An 18,406-nucleotide genomic window follows, 5' to 3' on the forward strand; every position below is an offset into this window, starting at 1 on the left:
TAAGACTGGCGGATACATATGGCTAGCTGCACATTCTAAACTTGTCAATATGCTTGCAGTACTTCAGCAAGGGGTTTTGTGTCAACAGTTGTTAAATCCAACAGCACAAAATAAGGCTGTGGAGAAAGGGAGGCATTTTCTACCAAAAATAGCGGGGGGGGCGGGTGTCTCAATTATAAAATAACTATATGCTCTGTTTTATGCAACATTTCAAGAATTTAGCAGAATGAAACAGACCATCCAATAAAATCAAATCCTGCAGCAAGGATTTTAAAGGGAAAACAAATAAGTGGGCGCAGTTTAACTTTCTTGTCCCAATCCACTGCACGCTAAAGTTATATGCCAGCATGCATTTATAAGTGCTTTAAGTACAATCCAAATAGGAAAGGAAAATGGACATAATTTATAGAAACACTGAAATCTGAGGGCTACGCAGGATATATTATTCAATTCTGCTCCAGTACAGATTCTAAATAATTCTCATTTTCCCCACAAAGTATCAAACTCAGTCCCACATGCTTCCCACACTCATACACTAAAGTTTTGTTCTTTGCACATATTGATAAATTCAACTAAATCACAGTCCTGTCTACTGTTGAACATGATTTTACAGGATACACTATATGGATTACAGTGAAGACTTTGTTCCCCTCCAGCATAGAGACAAGCAACGTTTCTCCCCGTGGATTAAAATACATCCCACACTGCTAAACATTAAAGAAGGTACCAAAAATCCAACAATTCTTCAAAGGAATAAAAGTTTTCTATCTAAAATCACTGAAAATACAGTAGTCCTAATGTGCAATAAAGAAGTGTTAAAATTTCATGTTAAGTCTATCAAACTTAAAACTATTAGCTCAAAAAGGATTCCTACTATCTTGCAAAGAACAAAAGAACACAGGTCTCATAAAAAGCATATTATAGAAGGTCCTAATAAAATGAGGATTACTAACTTTCTGCACCAAATTTTATTTTACTAATGTTTGCAAATTTTCAATTACATTAAAAAAAAAGTTACAAATTATGTCTTTATCATTTGTATTTATTGAATGGGAGTTTATCTCATTACCATACCTGCATGTAAACAACAGTAGTACTGTTCATAATCAAATCCTACATTGTCACACAAGGTGCAACCCACTTTTGGTTTAACAGAGTATAGCCTTTTAAAAAAAAAATGCATACACACACACACGCACATAAAAATGTGTATATATATATATATATATATATATATATATATATATATATATATATATATATTTATTATTACAGACACACACACCATTACATAGTAGATAGATTACATACGTGTGTATATGTATACATATATATCGACATACACACATATTCAATTCCACAAAACATGTCTGAAATGTTGCATAGATAAAAATATGCATATAAGTAGTTCATTGCATTCTCCCTTTTTCATATATTACAGTATAAACATTTTTTGTTCTGGAAGTAATTTGGAATTTTGGCATAGGTAGATAGCAACTGCACCGACTGACAAATAAATAAATGCATTTAATTCAAAGCATGTGCATGTCAGCAAACCCTTTTCCAATCCAATTAAATAACAGAAATGAAGACCCAGACTCATTGGTTTCAAAGGAAAATGTGTGCTATCATATCCAAGAGATATAGTCCGGTGTAACTGAGAACAAGAAACTTCATCGAGCATAAAACTATCAGCAAGTGAGTAGGTTTTCGAGTTGTGTTTTTTTAAAAGAATGGAGATGCAAACAGAAGAAGTGAGATCTTGCCTCTCATTGACACTGTGAATTAACACTACCATATTCGTTAAAGCTTTTAATTATATTTTTATATTTTTGCATTTATAAATCCATTATTGATTTCCACATAACTTGAAATAAATAATAGTGAATAAAACGTATCTTTAACCTTATGGACCACGTTAAATCTCGACAGGAAGTTGCTAGTAAATTCATCAAAAACGTAGCGCAAGCACCCAACCAATACTTTAATCCTTCGACCTATTGTATCATTGATATTTAATCGTAGAATGCCCGCAGGAACCAAAATTACCTTTAGATTAAGCAAACTACGATTACATTTTGAACTCAAAATATAGTGATGTCAAATATATTTACCTTATAATGAATTAAACGTTAATCTACCAGTGCCAAATATTTATATATACTCACATATTCATAATCATTTCCTTAAAAAAAGTTTAAGCAAAAATAAAATTACTTAAAATAATTTCAATATTTAACAACACACTGTCTACAATGTTTGAAAATGTTTCATACAGAGAATACTGTTTTTCATCATGTAAGTCACCTGCTTATACAGCATGCTGTGTGACATGTGTTTGCGACACATGGCAAAAAATGTTGACAATCCCCAAACACGACACATTTACTAGCACAAGTTCGACAACGTCGTAATACGAATCATTCGTTAAACGTAGCAATTAAAATGCTTCAGAAGTCGTAACCTTTGTGCTGTAAACAAATACATTTAGGCGCAATCAAATGCAAAATGGACGATCACGTTCAGTGGTTTCAACGTCCGGATAAACACTTTTTTTTAAAAAAACGTACCGCCTTGCCAAAAGGAAACAAGCTTTGGATATAGGCCATGCACTTCATAGTTTTATGTAGTGCATGCCTCATTCGACTTCTAAATATCATTTTGGCGTCCAATATTCTCATTTTTGTCAGTGATCACAAACCTAAATGTTCAATTGTAAAACCACAGAAACACAAGATAAAATGTAAAAATTCCAAGATGAGCAAATTTTCAGCAATGACCGGGGTTTCCACTGCACTGTATACCACAACAGACACTGTAATCTACAAAGAGTTTCCCGGCTGTGTAAAATTAACGTCCTATCTCTGGCTACAGCCACTTACCTGTCAAGGCGATTCTTCTTGCGATGTCAAGCCTACGTTGGCACCGGCTTAAAACAGGCGGCGATGAGGAAGAAGGAGAAGAATAGAACAGAGGCTTCTTGCTTACAGATACTGGAATTTTTTTGCCAAACAATTTAGTCCAATTATATTATAACAAATCCTGAAATTACATCATCCTATGTATTATCCGTAGTACATTTCTCTTGCTTTTCTTCTTTATTTAGTTCATTACTTTAGTATTGCTTTCTGCTTAAAGCCGAATCCATCCGTCTCAAGATAGCTAGGCTGCAGAGCGCCAAACGTGTTGACCTATCAGTGTTAGGGACACTGAGCTTACGCAGATCCCGAAGTCGCAAAGAGCCGGGGATTCTACCAATCAGAGCTCGCGTTTTGTTCGTGTCGTAGAATAAGGACATGTGAGGAAGAATTCTTTGTTCTCAGGTGGACGGGTTTGTACTTTTTAAAGTTGTGGTAAATGGCTTCCAGTATTTTAATATACTAGCACATAATGTACCCTTATAACTATGCATAAAGTCATTTTGTGTATGCGTTGGAGTTGAAACGAAGGAGAGATTAAATCAACTGTAAACCTACAAGCATTTAGAAAGTTTACATCGATATAACCATGCATTTAATGATTTGATACAAAATAGGGGGAACAATGTTTAACATTTGCGCGATCCTACATTCAAATATAAAACTAGCTGAAATGCATTCTTTCTATTTTCTATTTTTATTACACTGGCTGTGGTAATAAGTTGGGCAGTTACAAGAGTTAACAACCGCCAGCAGCTTTTGGCGAATCTGCAACCGTTAACAGACCATTTGTATGCTACACACCTTCCACCATGTCCTTGGTTTGCTCTCAGTGACCAGTATTTTGTGTTCTTTCTCCTGGTGGGTACGTAACATGTTGTTGGGTCAGTTATGTTTACCGCACTTGTGTATGTATATTCAAATATAGAACAACTTTTCAAGTAAAATTGTTTGAGACTGGTAAAAGGTAAACTGTTAAGGACATGAATGTTTAAATAATGTGACCTCCCCAATCTACGGATGGATCGAATTAGAAATTCTTAAACTTAGATGTATGTGTTTTAACCATATTTTAACCATATTTTATTACCTGCAACCTCTAAATGGATTAAAGGGGTTTATTAAATGGGTGAATGTGTAATACAATTTATGAACACTGTATCAGATTATGTAAATGGATAAATTAACTGGATCTAATTTTATTTTTTATTCTATATTGGTATGAATACTCTTGTTTTAAAAGACAAGTGAAATTTTCCTAGCCTTTATCATAGGTAACTGTAAAATAACCGGACCTTTATGGCATATGGGGCTACTCAAAATATTTCCCAAGTAATAAGTGATAATATTAGAAGTGAAATGTGTCATCGCTGATAGGATACATTTAAAAGACATTTCTAAATAAAAACAGAGTACACAAATTACACCAGACGTTTACTAAGACAATGAGGAAATTTTACAATGGCTAGCAAGCTATGTGTAGAGTACAGGATATTTACAGACTATCACTGGTTATAAATCAAATAAAACTACAGTATCAGTGATGATTATGATTATACAAATCAGTCAAACTCAGTTAGGTATATCTGACTTAATGTCCAAATGCATGGGTCATATTTAAAAATGTATTTATTAGGGCAAATAATTTATTTTAACTGGAGTTCAGAGCATACTTCATTTCAAGAAAATGTATTTTAAGATAAAGTCCATGGACCACACCAAGTCAGCTGTAAAACTCGAAAAAAAGAATGAACAAACCATTGTGTCACACATTTCACATAATTTATGGATGGTAACACTTGCACTATGTGACAACAGTCATTCATTTTTCCAATCCCCAAAGTAACAGAACAAAGTGAATGAATGATCTTTATCCTTTCGCTTTAACCTCTGCTCCAGTTACATTTCTGGAGAAGCATATGAGAAAAAATAAAGGCTTACATGTGGCATGGACAGTGAGCATTTAATATTAATTTACAGCATAAAAGAATTTGTTCAAATCCCGGCTTCTTCATTATCTGTGTGATTCCTGCATATTCTCACAGTATATGTGTACATTACTTTGCAAATGTGTTAGGCCTCCCAAGAAAAGTATTTTTAATGCTTGTGAAAATGATGTATAATATAAGAATAAGGACAAATTAACATTGGTGCATTAAAAAAGTATTAAGATTGTCTTGCATTGTTAAAATAAGTGAGCATTTATGGTCTCTTAAAAATGTAAAGCCGGTGAAGTTCACATTGGTACACTTCTGCATGCAATCATTTAAGTAACCCTATGATAAATTATTTCAGGTTTTTTACACAATTTTTGAAAAATTTGTGAAAATTTCTTCTTGCCATACCCACCAAACAACAACGCACATAGACAGGCATTGATGCATTTCTTGTATGTCTTCTTCTAACATACTGACATTTTTGAGGAACAAAGATTTCAAATTTGGATTTATCATTTAATGAGACATTTTGTCATTAAATGTAATTTCATCTTTCATATACAACATCCTCTGTTTGTTGCCTTTTTACAAGAATTTCTTAGCTGCAAAACATACCACAAGACCATATATTTTAAGAATTCATTGTGTGGCTGCAGCATATAGTTTGGTGCCAAATACTGAGGTAGCACTTCATTGGATTACTTTCTGTCTTTTTAAGGAAGTGACCTTTAAGTACCCTTCATCAGATGTAAAGTGCATTTTGTGTCTTCTAGTGCTTTTTTTTCCCGTTAGATTTCCCATTTCATATTTTTTAATGACTAGCTTTGCTCACCTGCCCCTGGGTTTGGTTTACCGCATATACAATTTAAAGAAATTGTTATTTTCATGGGAATTGTTACATAAGCATTATTTTCACTTTTACTTTAAAACTTTTGTCAAAACAATACTTGCCCTTTATTTCCGGCCTCGGGCGTGGTTAAATCTCTTTCTCGCAGGATGTATAACACTGCTCGTGTTGTGAAGTGGAGGCTGAACTAAGGAGATGCCGTCAGATCAACTGCTGTCTTTCTACTGCTGCTGGCGAGCTGCGTGTTCTGATTCTCCTGCTGCGCGTAGATCATTTAAAAGCCTGTACAGGAGCTGTTCTTTTGCCACTTCGTGTCTCTGCTGCTCGCATTGTGAAGCAAGGGGGGGAGGGCAAGTTTTTGAACGCACGCGAAGGAGAAGCGGTCGGAACACCTGCTGGCGAGCTGTGTGTTCTGCTTGTTGCTTGTCGTTTTTTTAAGAGCTGGGAGTACATGAAGTGTGTCTGCCAAAAGCATTCGAACAACTGTTAGGTTAGATGTCCATGAACCTGTTTTAAATGTCGTCTCACTGCTTTGTCTCGCGTAACGTTAAAGTGTCTCTCACCGGACATCAAATTGTCTTCTGAGAAGATTACGCCTTGTCTCCCTAGTCTCCCTCCCAAGATTTTTTTTTATAATAGAGAGATAGTTTGAACACCACATCTTGAAAGTCCATTTTATTGAGCTGTTACTTGCTGATGAATAACTACAGTATGATTTTATGACTGTCAAAGTATGTTAGCAAAGGCATGTTACCATCCAATGTGCACATTTATTTGTCAGATTAGAATATGTTTACATTAGAAAATTAGAACAATCTAGACGAGAACAGGCCATTCAGCCCAACAAAGCTCGCCAGTCCTATCCACTTGTTTCCTCCAAGAAAACATCAAGTCGAGTTTTGAAAGTCCCTAACGTCTTACTGTCTACCACACTACTTGGTAGCTTATTCCAAGTGTCTATCGTTCTTTGTGTAAAGAAAAACTTCCTAATGTTTGTGCGAAATTTACCCTTAACAAGTTTCCAACTGTGTCCCCGTGTTCTTGATGAACTCATTTTAAAATACAAGTCTCGATCCACTGTACTAATTCCCTTCATAATTTTAAACACTTCAATCATGTCGCCTCTTAATCTTCTTTTGCTTAAACTGTAAAGGCTCAGCTCTCTTAATCTTTCCTCATAATTCAACCCATGTAGACCTGGAATCAGCCTAGTCGCTCTTCTCTAGACCTTTTCTAGTGCTGCTATGTCCTTTTTGTAGCCTGGAGACCAAAACTGCACACAGTACTCAAGATGAGGCCTCACCAGTGCATTATAAAGGTTGAGCATAACCTCCTTGGACTTGTACTCCACAGATCGTGCTATATAACCTAACATTCTGTTAGCCTTCTTAATGGCTTCTGAACACTGTTGGGAAGTTGATAGCTTGGAGTCCACTATGACTCCTAAATCCTTCTCATAAGGTGTACTCTCGATTTTCCGACCGCCCATTGTGTATTCAAACCTAATATTTTTACTTCCTATGTGTAATACTTTACATTTACTGACATTAAATTTCATTTGCCACAAATCTGCCCAAGCCTGTATGCTATCCAAGTCCTTCTGTAATGATATAACGGATTCCAAATTATCTGCTAAAAAACTGAGAAACTGAGAAAATTAACATTTGAAAAATCGGTAATGTAATAAATCAGCAAGAAAACTTACTTACTTGTTGGCGGCTTAGTGAATCCACGCCCCTTCCGGCGTGCTTTCCATGGGTGTCTTGCCTTAGTGAATTATATATAGATAGCAATGCTTTAAATGCAAGACAATTCCATTAAATGCATAAAAAAGTTAGTCATGTGACTTTAATGATAAATGCTCATGCCATAAAAGCCTAAACTAAATTGAACACTCTGAAATTTGCAGGTTACTTGGTTAAGTAAGCTTCACTAACATATTTTTCTGAAGAAAGGAAACTTCTTTAGAGTGTATAGCAATATTCTTGAGATGTTCCATATTTAAACTTTCTTATTCTGTGATGTTTTCTTTTTGCTAATAATTGACTAACTTTTTGAGTTTCCTATGTCTTTGCATATCCTTCATATTTCCCTTCCTCCACCCCCTGACCTTAAGAGCACTCAATATACTCTCCTCCCACCTGAGCCTCTGTTTTCACCTAAAAATCTCCCTGTGACAGACCATCCTTAGATTCTCAATAACCTGCCTTTTGTTTTTCTTAATCACATGCCAATTCATCTCAATTCAGCTTCTCAAATTTCTTCACTAACCTTTGCCACTCCTGCCATTTTCCTAATGTCTTGCAACATCCTCATTGCTCAGTCTTACTTTCTGTGAGAGACCCTAGCCCATCTTAACATTCTCATTTCAGTTTTTACCATTTCTCTTCCTCTCTTTTCCTAATTGCCACTGTCTCTGCACCGTACATTAGCATGGGCCTCATTACTGTTGAATAGATCTTTACTTTTATTCTATTTGACATCTTTTTATCACATGCTTCCCATGACTCCTCCAATCACTAGCCCTTTCTGCCTTTATTCTCTTATCTGTTTCCACTTAAACATTACAGTGTAGTGATGGAGACACTCTGTTGTAAAAAAGACAAATGTCATGAAAATAATCACTGAGCATCATTTGTAAAGAGTAGGGTGTATCCTAATGTCCATGGTAAATTGTTCACCTTAGCTTAGTCATTCTGGCCCCCTAATAAACCTCTGCCCCTAACTGGCTATCTCTAACCCCTTCACCACCTAGCAACTGATGTGTGGTGAATGCTAAAATGGCCGCCGTTGCATCATCTAGGTCAGAGGTCACTAACAGGCGGACCGCCTGTATGCACGTTAAGCCATTTCACGTGATACCACTCAACCAATCAAGTCTGTAAATTCTAGGTGATGAACATTGCTTTACTTTAATTCACAGCACAGACAGATGAGAGAGTTAGAGGCAAGGAAGAGAGACGGTAGAAAGAAAAAGAAAAATAGCAATACATGTAGAAAAAACAAAGGGGAAAAAAGCCGAAGAAAGTGAGAGATACAGACGACTGCGCTGGAAAAAGAAAAGAGGGGTGAGACAGAGAAAGGGACATAAAAATAAGGAGCAAATGGCGCTCTTCAATAAAAGGAAAGTGGATAACAAAAATAGAGCATTTAATCCGGAATGGACAAACTTATTTCTGTTCATACTTTCCACTGGGAGCACTAAACCAGTGTGTCTCATATGTTCAGAAACCATGGCACATTTTGAAAGTGCCAATGTGAAGCAACATTATGAGACAAAACATAAAGGTTTCGAACAAACATACCCACTCAAACCCAAAGTGAGATCACAGAAAATAATTTGTCTCAGAGCCCAATATTACCAGTCCACCAGGATCCTGAGCCACACATTCACTGTCCAACAACATGCTTATGACTGTTCCCTCAGAGCTGCTTGAATTTTGGGTCAACACAAAAAGCCATTTACTGATGGAGGGGTTGTCAAAGAATGTATGAGTGCAGTAGCTGAAACACTACTTGAGGGAAAACAAAAACAAGAGCAGTGTGATAAAATAAAGCAAATACCCAGGTCAGCATCATCTGTCACAAAGAAAAGTGAAATATTGACTCAGGACGTGCTAACCCACCTTGATGAAGCAATGCATAAGGCACCATGTGTAGGTTTAGCTGTGGATGAATCCACTGACATATGTGACAATGCTCAGCTGTTAGTGTATGTCAGGTTTTTCAACACTGACCAGTAAGCATTCTGTGAAGACCTGTTAGGTGTCACGCCCCTTCAAACCAGTACAAGAGGAGAAGACATCTACATGGCCATTAAGAAGATGTTGGCAAAGAGAGGAATAGAGCCAAAAAAGGTGGTTTCAATAACCACAGATGGAGCCCCTGCTATGATAGGGAGAGAGAAAGGAGCTGTAGCAAGACTGAACGAAAACAATCCTGAGCTCATAGCTTACCATTGCATCATTCATCAATCTGTCCTCTGCACCTCCCTGTCAGATGAGCATGCTGGGGTGACGAATACAATGATGGAAATGATCAATTTTCTCAGAGCATCCTCTTCCTACCAGCATCACATGCTTAGAGAATCCCTTAGGGAAGTTGATGCCAATGCTGATGACCTTTTGCTACACAACAATGTGAGATAGCTCAGCAAAGGCAGGGTGTTAGCGCACTTTTGGTCCATAAGGAGGGAAGTAGCAACTTTTTTGGCAGAGCTAAGAAGTCAGAAGGCATCACAGTTTTCTTTCTTTTTAGAAAATGATAAACAGATGGACAATGTGGCCTTTTTGGTTGATATCACTTCACATCTGAAGGAACTGAATTTGAGGCTACAGGGCAAAGACAATTCAGTTTGTGAACTGATGATGGCTGTCTGCTGAATTCAGAGGAAACTTGAGATGTTCAAGGAAGACTTGCAGAGACTGTGAACACTTCCCAGCAGTGCAGGAACAGGTTCAGGGACAGCAAGATGTGTCTTCTTTTGTTGACTTTATTAATAAGTTGATTGTAAACTTCAGCATCCATTTTGACACCTTCAGCTTTGGACAGCAGCTCACCATGTTCATTCAGAGCCCATTTCTCATCACAGATGTCAGGGGGTTCTCAAAGGAAGTCACACAGCGCTTAAAATGGGTAAATGCTGGGCCTGTTCAGATGCATCTGGTTGATTTCCAAGCAGATGTGGCCCTGAAAGAGCAGTGTGGAAGAACTGACCCTTCCACTTTCTGGCTCCAAATAGTCCTGCGACAGCTTTCCCAAGTCTGAGGAAAGTAGCCTTGTACATCTTGACCACGTTTGGCTCCACACACAACTGCAAGGCATTTTTCTCCACAATGAACATAATCAAAACTAAATATTGTTCCAGGCTCACCAATGAACACCTCCACATGTCTATTAGAATGGCTCTGACTCCATTAAAGCCCAGGTTTAAAATCCTGGCAGGACAAGCTACAGCTCAATTCTCTAATTGAGCAAAAAAGTGGGGCGATGAATATAAGAGGAAGAAAGTGAGCATTTAAAACTGTTTAATTGTTAAGATGTGTTGAGATTTATTATCTGTAAAATTGGCTGAGACTGTTGAGTCAAGATGTGAAACAGAAAAGGGGAAATTCAAGCTTTTTCTCCATTTATTTTATTTTTCTGAAGTTAAGCACTTTATTTAAACATGCATAATTTTCACATTTTATTTATTTTGTCTTATTTTGAAATGCAGCCTTACTTTTATTTAGTAAATTTAAGAACATTATATACTGTGACGGAACATTATACATATCTGCAGTCATACATACATGTTCAGTTCTGTGTTACGTGACAATAAATATTGTCAAAAAGTTTTGGAATTGTACTGAACTCATTTGATTTGAAAGTCTGGTATTGATTACATGTAAATGCTGATACAACTACTAGGCTACATAAATATATATGATACTAAATAGTTAGACAACATGATCTTCCGGACCATTGCTTCAAGAAATTTTCTCTAATTGGACCACTTTAGATTTTAGTTGAATACCCCTAATCTAGGTGGATGGTACACATTAGTGGTGGTTGAAGTGGCTCCCCAATCACTATGTAAAAGCACTTCAAATAGCAAGAAAAGCTCTATATAAATGTAAATAATTAATTATTAATTAAGTTATATAACATTGTGAGTTTAACTGAATTGTAGACACAGACACAATTTTATTCAGTCTCAGATCTTAACTGCCTGGCTTTAGGGACCAACAGAAATCATACTTAAAGATCATAAAGTCAAGATCCATGTCTGTGTCTTATGGTTGCAAACACAACAGAAATTTGTCTTTAATTGATGGTAAAATTACACTGACTTTTTTATTAACAGACAGTTAAATTTCAATGGCAAAGTCTGTCCGAACTTTTAAAGGAGATTCAGTGCATTAAAAGTGCAGATTGTTTTACACAATTAAACAGCAAGCAGAAGTACAGCAATAAAAAAAAATAAAAAAACAGGAAAGGATTTAATTATTTCTGTTTGCATTAGCAACCATGTATATTGAGCACAGGTTCAATGTTGCTTTCCAATGTTTCTTTTTAAATGTTTTACCCTTTTCTGCCAACTAAAAAAAGATCTCGATCAAAGCAGTCTGATGGACCATCTGTAGTGGCAGAAGTCAGTGGAAATGGCAATCGGCTCATCTTCCTTTACAATACAATTCAGGCCCAGGGATGTGGATTCACCTTCAAAAGTCAATGCAAATGCTGTTATTGACATTGAAAGTTGATTCCCAGATATGAATTGTTGTCTCTGTTTTATAAACAACTAGACAAAATTAACTGAAAAAAGTCACACTTCTGAACGCTTATATTCTTTCCTTATACATAGGTTTATTTCATTATTTCTCACACATATTACCTGATGTTTGCTTTGGTGATAGAGAATATTGAGTTCACAAACAAGTGACAAGAACTGGACAGACATTGCAGGCATATATCCATCCATCTTCCTAACCCGCTTATCCAAGGCAGGATTGTGGGACAGATGAACACTATCCCAGCAAGCATCAGTTGCAAGGCAGGAACAGTCCTTCGACAGGGCTCCAGTTCATTGCATGGTCAACACACATACTGACACACACATCCTCACACTAGGGCCAGTTTGCCTATGTTTAATCAGGTTGATGTTTAGTACAAATATTTTACCATAGTCAGTGTGGTAGCTGAAAGCTGTTATTTCTTCCTAGCAGCACCAAGGTCTGCATGGAGTGGGTATATGTTCTCCCCATCTATTTATGGATTGGTTGTCATCATCTAAACATATCCTCAGCAAGATCAACTCATCATGCATTAAAAAATGTGATAATTAGTTTGTGGCACTTCAGTATGCTCTATTGCACACTCTGTCTTTTTCATTTTCTTTTTTTAAGCATTTTATTGAATTTATTAAAAGCAAATAACATTCCATACAAGCAAGTCAAATTTTGCAAAGCTAAGTTCACATCAGATCACCCTAACCCATGAGAAAGAGAGCTAGGCCAACAGAGTAAGACTTTAATAGTAGAAAAAATAAGTTAATAAATAAATAACAACAATTAAGGGAAGAGAATCCACTTCCTCAATTTAAATGCTTATTCTATTCTATTTTTCATTTTCTGAGTGTTTTTTTTTATTATGCATGGACATGATACACCACAGAAAGTGTGACATGCAAGTGGCTTAGATCTTTCAAAAATATAAGGTTATTATTATTAAGCCCAGATTTATTGTGGATATAAAGTGCAATGAATCTCTTACATGTGCTGTTTACCACAACAATGCCACTCAGCATGGATCTCCCTCCGCAGGCTATGTAAAATAAAAAAAACACAGAATGTAATTGATGAAAAGTAGGCATCATTTAGGAAAAATAAAATGCATAATTTTAGCACACATCTGTCTTATAAACCATGGCAGAATATAACTGCAAAAGAAACAAGAAGCAAAAGCAGGATAATAAAAAGAATATGACTTCGCTCACTATAAGCAGAGAAATGAGCAAGAAACATATGATTATTTTGAGAAAATAGTACCAATAATCTGTGATTAACTCTTATTATTCTAGTATATGTTTGATGTCAAAACATATCTCCAAAACACGACAGGCACATTTTCTTAAATCGAAACCCCTACTACTTCAAAATGTGTATGTTCTGTAGGTTTTAAGGCTTTTTTTCACAATGGGGACCCAGTACCCATAACTCCATTATAAAAATGCAAGAGATTGCCTAGTTTTTTTTTTTCAATTTCATAAAATATGCTGCACTTTAGAACACAATTTCATTTGGCAAATCAGTACAGTATTTGCTAATAATATTGAAGAAACAACTTCGACGTGAAAAATACAAAACTCATCCTGTAATTGATGACTCTAAATTAGCTTGATATGAGTGAGTGTGGATGTGTTCCTGCCTTGTGCTTAGTGACACCAAATGGGAACTCATTTAAAAAGCAATGGATGGATATATAAAAGCCAGTTTATGCAGTTTCTAACTGGAACAGAATGCTACATAAGCTTATCTAAATGCTTTTCAAATAATTCTGTTTACAACCAACAAATGGTTGAAAATGCCTATAAGGTTCATAACTAGAACTTGGAAGTATTGCTGCATAATAATTAAATTATTATTTTAAAATAGCATACCCTCATGCGAGTGTTTTTATGTTAATACTGTACAAAGGTATTTAGTGTTTTTATCTACATTATAGAAATTGCATATATTATTTGTATCTCTTATCGTCCCTTTCTGATCTTCTTTCCTGGTCTCAGAACTTCCTGGACTAAGCTAGACCTAGCTGGCCTCGGAGAGAAAGAGGTTGAGAATATTTCACAGCAATGGTGAGAGACACAGCATGAGACAATTGAGTGATTCTACTTAAGTTACAGACATTAGTATTTGCTGTACCAATACCGTATTGTAGTTGCCTTACGGCAGGTGGCTGGTTGGCTTAGTTTAGGACAATCAAACATTGAATTTGCCTTGTTGCAAAAGACAGTGGATACCTCATCCATTACCAGGAACATTTTCAAATACTTTTTTTTTTGTCTCCACTGTTTTCAATTATCTATAATTATTAGTTTAGCTTTCATAAATTGCCCCTTTAAGGGCAATCAAAATAAAGGATATAACATACATTCTTTTAATAGATTATCTCTGTGAATTGTGATTATATGTATCTAAACATTTTAATGTTACCATTTTCTATATGTAAATTTGTGTCAGTGCTCTATGTCTGTCTTCTGCGAAGAGTTATATGTGGAATATATTAAAGTTAATTAGATTATGGCAGTATAACCTAAAAAAAACAGAAAGTAAAAGGATACACTTTTTAGACATCTGAAACGAGCACATTAAGCACCCACTAGCTTTTTGATAATTTCTGAAGAGCTATATTCAAGGACATTTTATGATGATAAATAGACAAGTCTAGGAGCAGATGTACAAAGAGACTTAACTTTGACTGCAACAGGCTTGACACAGACCAACTTTATTTTTTCAATTATGAAACATACAGCACACAAAGATCAATTTAATTTGCATTTTTATTTTTTTTATTTGTTTTATGCATTTAATTACGATGAACAGAATACATATCAAGTACACATTGGATTTAACTCAGATTCAACCTCACCTGCCCAAGCCATCCAGGGAGTAATAAAATATGAAAGTCTGATGTGAAATAACCACTCATACATTTAAGGACATCTCATGTGTTAGCAAAGGTTAAGAAAGTTTTAATTAATTAATAGCAATATTAAGCAAAAAATGCCTGCCGTATTCTAGAGAAGGCTTAAGTGGTCCCTTGTAAATTAGCTTGATTATTCAAGTTTTAAAAAAAATTTAAGAAAAAAAGCTTTTTAAGACTTTGTTATAAAAAAATATAATTTTACATTTAACAATGGCCTACAAGGAGTTACACTTTACGCGCAGAATATATAACAGTTTGTCAACATTTTTATAGTACACTCAAGAGTCAAATTAAGCAACACCAACATTTATTTCTATAGAACATTGTCATACATAGGATGTAATGAAAGAATCAATTGAATTATGTAAGAATAATATTCACTAAATAACAAAAAAATCAGTATGAGCTTACATAAAATAGATACAGTATATAATTAGAAAGTTAGAGTCCTTAATATAGTAGCATGTCTCTAAAGATTAGTCTACAGAAAAAAAGATAACCCAAAAGAAATAAAATCTGCATCTATAATAAAGCCAAATTAAAAAAGTGGGTTTTTAGGAGTTTTTTTAAAAACATTCCATGGTGTTAGCCTGACATATCTGTTTTCGTAAATTATTCCAGATTTTGGTGCATAGCAGCAAAAGGCCACCCCACCACCACTTCTTTTATGCTAAACTCTTTTAATAATAAGTAGATCACTATTAGAAAATCTAAAGTTACAATTTGGAATACAGGGGAACAGACATTCCAAAATATAGTAAGAAGCAAGATTATTTTAAGATTTCAATACCATTAGTAGTATTTAAAAAGTAAATTCTAAAAGACATTGATAACCAATGCAATGATGCTAATGCTGGTGAGATATTTGCAAGTTTTCTTTTTTCTGGTTAAGATTCTTGCTGCTGCATTCTGAACGTATATTTGATTGATGTCTTTCTTAGGTATAGTAGTCCTGTTAGGAGTGCATTTCAGTAGACTAGTTGACTAATACAAAAGTGTGAATTAACTCCTCAGCATCTTGCCAAGTTATAAGAGGTCTAACATTTGAAATATTCCTTAGATGGAAAAATGGCAGTTCTAGTAAAATGGTTAATGCACAATTTTATAGTTTAGGTCACAGTCCATGGTTACACCTAAAATGTTTCCGTCCATCTTGACTTTAAATGCTAAGGGATCAAGTTTATTTCTAAGACCGTCACCGTTTACATTTTTGCCAACCACTAAGATTTCTATATTTTTTTTTTTTTTATTTATTTAGCTTAAGAAAATTACTACTCATCCATTCAAAAATACAAGATAGACATTGAATTAGAGAGACCAGAGCATCAGGGTCATTAGGTAAATAGATAAGTAAAGTTGAGTGTCATCTGCATAACTGGTAGTTCATCTTGTGTTTCAATATAATCTGGCCTAATCAAAGTATGTAGATGGAGAAAAGCAGCAGACTCGCAATAAATCCTTGTGGTACACCATATACAATATCATGGACGTTCAAACTACAATCGCCACAACTAGCAAAGAATTTTTTACCTGCTCAAGAGACCCACTCATAGTCTAATGCAGTTTATAAGAATTCTGTAGTTTATGCTGCACTGAGTGAGGTCTAGGAGAACAAGAGCAGATAAGTAGCCTACGTCTGCATTAACCCACAGGTCATTTATTATTTTAACCAGTGCAGATTCTGTACTATGATTCATTTTAAATCATGACTGAAACTTATAAGTAATGGAATGTTTGTTCAAGTAAACATTTAGATGATGAAAAACGTGGTTTTCTAGAATTTTACTTAAAGACAAGTTAGTATCGAAGCTCTGAACTGCACAATGAAAAAAAATATGGGCTAACCCTTATCACATATATACAAGGGGGGACCCAAAAATAACTGGAATTTTGTTGTTGTTAGGTTGGTACTTGTAGTACGTGGTTGGGCCGCTAGGGCAATCTAGTTACACTCCTCACAAGTCAGTCTGCCAAGTGCCATCAATCTGGAAGGTTGTGCTTGTGTTCAGTGAATTTTGTAAAAGTAGTTTTGTGCAAGCGTCGTTTTTTTACGATGGCCGATTATCGTGAGCAACACGTGGCAGTGACATTTTGTTTTCTTCTTGAAAAAAGTGTTGCAGAAACTATTGTTATTGAAACGGTATGAACCCCATCCATAACAAAGACCTATGTGAATCATGCTCCAGCTACTGTTGAAAACCCTTTCACTGTTATAAAGCTACTTAATAATAATAATAATAACAAAATATATCAAAATATAATTAAACAAATTACTCAAATGTATAGCTTTTTGGAATTAAGATATCAGCTTAGGACCATACAACATTTCTACAAGCAAATTCATTATAAAAACGCGAGCATTCAAATCACTGAAACGGAATTAAAAAGCACTTTCCGCAAAGAGCAAAAATGCAAATCTCTTAAACTTTGCATTCTAAAGCATTTATTTTCTGAGTTTGCATACCGTGATGCAAAGGTGTCCAGGTAAAATATGAAGGCAACCCTAAACCAAACGGTACTCCAAACCCTAACCGCTTCACTTGTGTGGAAATAACATACAGTCACTTGGGTGCAGGACACAATCATAGTATATGAAAACAAGTCTTTAGGATGGTTTGAGGATCAACAATTCTGAGATAATAAATTTAAAAGGTGCCTGCAACATAGCTCTGCATGGTGTACACACCGTGAAAAAACATGCTGAACGCTGTACGTTACTTTCTACAAGCTATACAAATTTGCTGGACAAAAGCATTTCTGATTAAGCGTCCTGCGCTCCCAGACCAGGCTATTCTCCAGTGCGCCTTGTCCCCTTTCATTGCACAGACGTGAGCTTTGTCTTAATTGGTACACTAGTTAAATGCATTTACCATTTATACATCTTAAGAAATGGGAGTGAGACAAAACATTTTTTGAGCATGCAATTTAATGAAAACAACGATTAAACTGAAACAGGCTGTTTTACAGCTGATCAAAAGTTTAGGACCACATCTCCAAAAAAACAGATATCAAACTTCCAAACATGAACTCAGTACTGAGTAGCTCCACCATTATTGTTGATCACTTCAAAAATTCGTTGCGGCATGCTTGATGCAAGCGTTTCCATGAGGTGAGTGGGAACATTTCTCCAAGTGGTGAAGACGGCCCACGAAGGGCATCTACTGTCTGGAACTGTTGCCCATTTTTGTAAACTTCCCTTGCCATCCACCCCCAAAGGTTCTAAATTGGATTTAGATCAGGGGAACAAGCAGGATGGGCCAAAAGAGTGATGTTATTCTCCTGGAAGAAGTCCCTTGTCCTGCGGGCATTGTGTACTGTAGCATTGTCCTGTTGAAAAACACAGTCGTTACCACACAGACAAGGGCCCTCAGTCATGAGGAACGCTCTCTGCAACATCTGGACATAGCCAGTGGCCGTTTGACACCCCTGCACTTACTGAAGCTTCATTGTTCCACTGAAGGAAAAAGCACACCAGACCATTATGGCGCCCCCTCCACTGTGGCGCGTAGAAAACATCT

At 35.8% G+C, this 18,406-nt stretch overlaps 1 protein-coding gene and 1 long non-coding RNA gene across 4 annotated transcripts in view; one reads left to right on the forward strand and one right to left on the reverse strand.

Annotated features, from left to right (window-relative positions):
- The window catches only part of ezh2 (enhancer of zeste 2 polycomb repressive complex 2 subunit), a 178,242-nt gene extending 175,053 nt beyond the window's left edge, over positions 1-3,189 (reverse strand). For all 3 annotated transcript variants that reach the window (XM_039753308.1, XM_039753306.1, XM_039753307.1), the window contains exon 1: positions 2,883-3,189. The gene's annotated coding sequence lies outside the window, so the exon portion shown is untranslated. The remainder of the gene's footprint in view (positions 1-2,882) is intronic.
- A 528-nt stretch (positions 3,190-3,717) lies between these two features.
- LOC120529476 overlaps positions 3,718-18,406 on the forward strand; it is a 106,004-nt gene continuing 91,315 nt past the window's right edge. The window contains exons 1-2 of the long non-coding RNA XR_005633754.1: positions 3,718-3,783; positions 13,969-14,037. This is a non-coding gene — a long non-coding RNA (uncharacterized LOC120529476). The remainder of the gene's footprint in view (positions 3,784-13,968; positions 14,038-18,406) is intronic.

Source organism: Polypterus senegalus, chromosome 5 (assembly GCF_016835505.1).
Source record: "Polypterus senegalus isolate Bchr_013 chromosome 5, ASM1683550v1, whole genome shotgun sequence".
Taxonomy (NCBI): Eukaryota; Metazoa; Chordata; class Cladistia; order Polypteriformes; family Polypteridae; genus Polypterus; species Polypterus senegalus.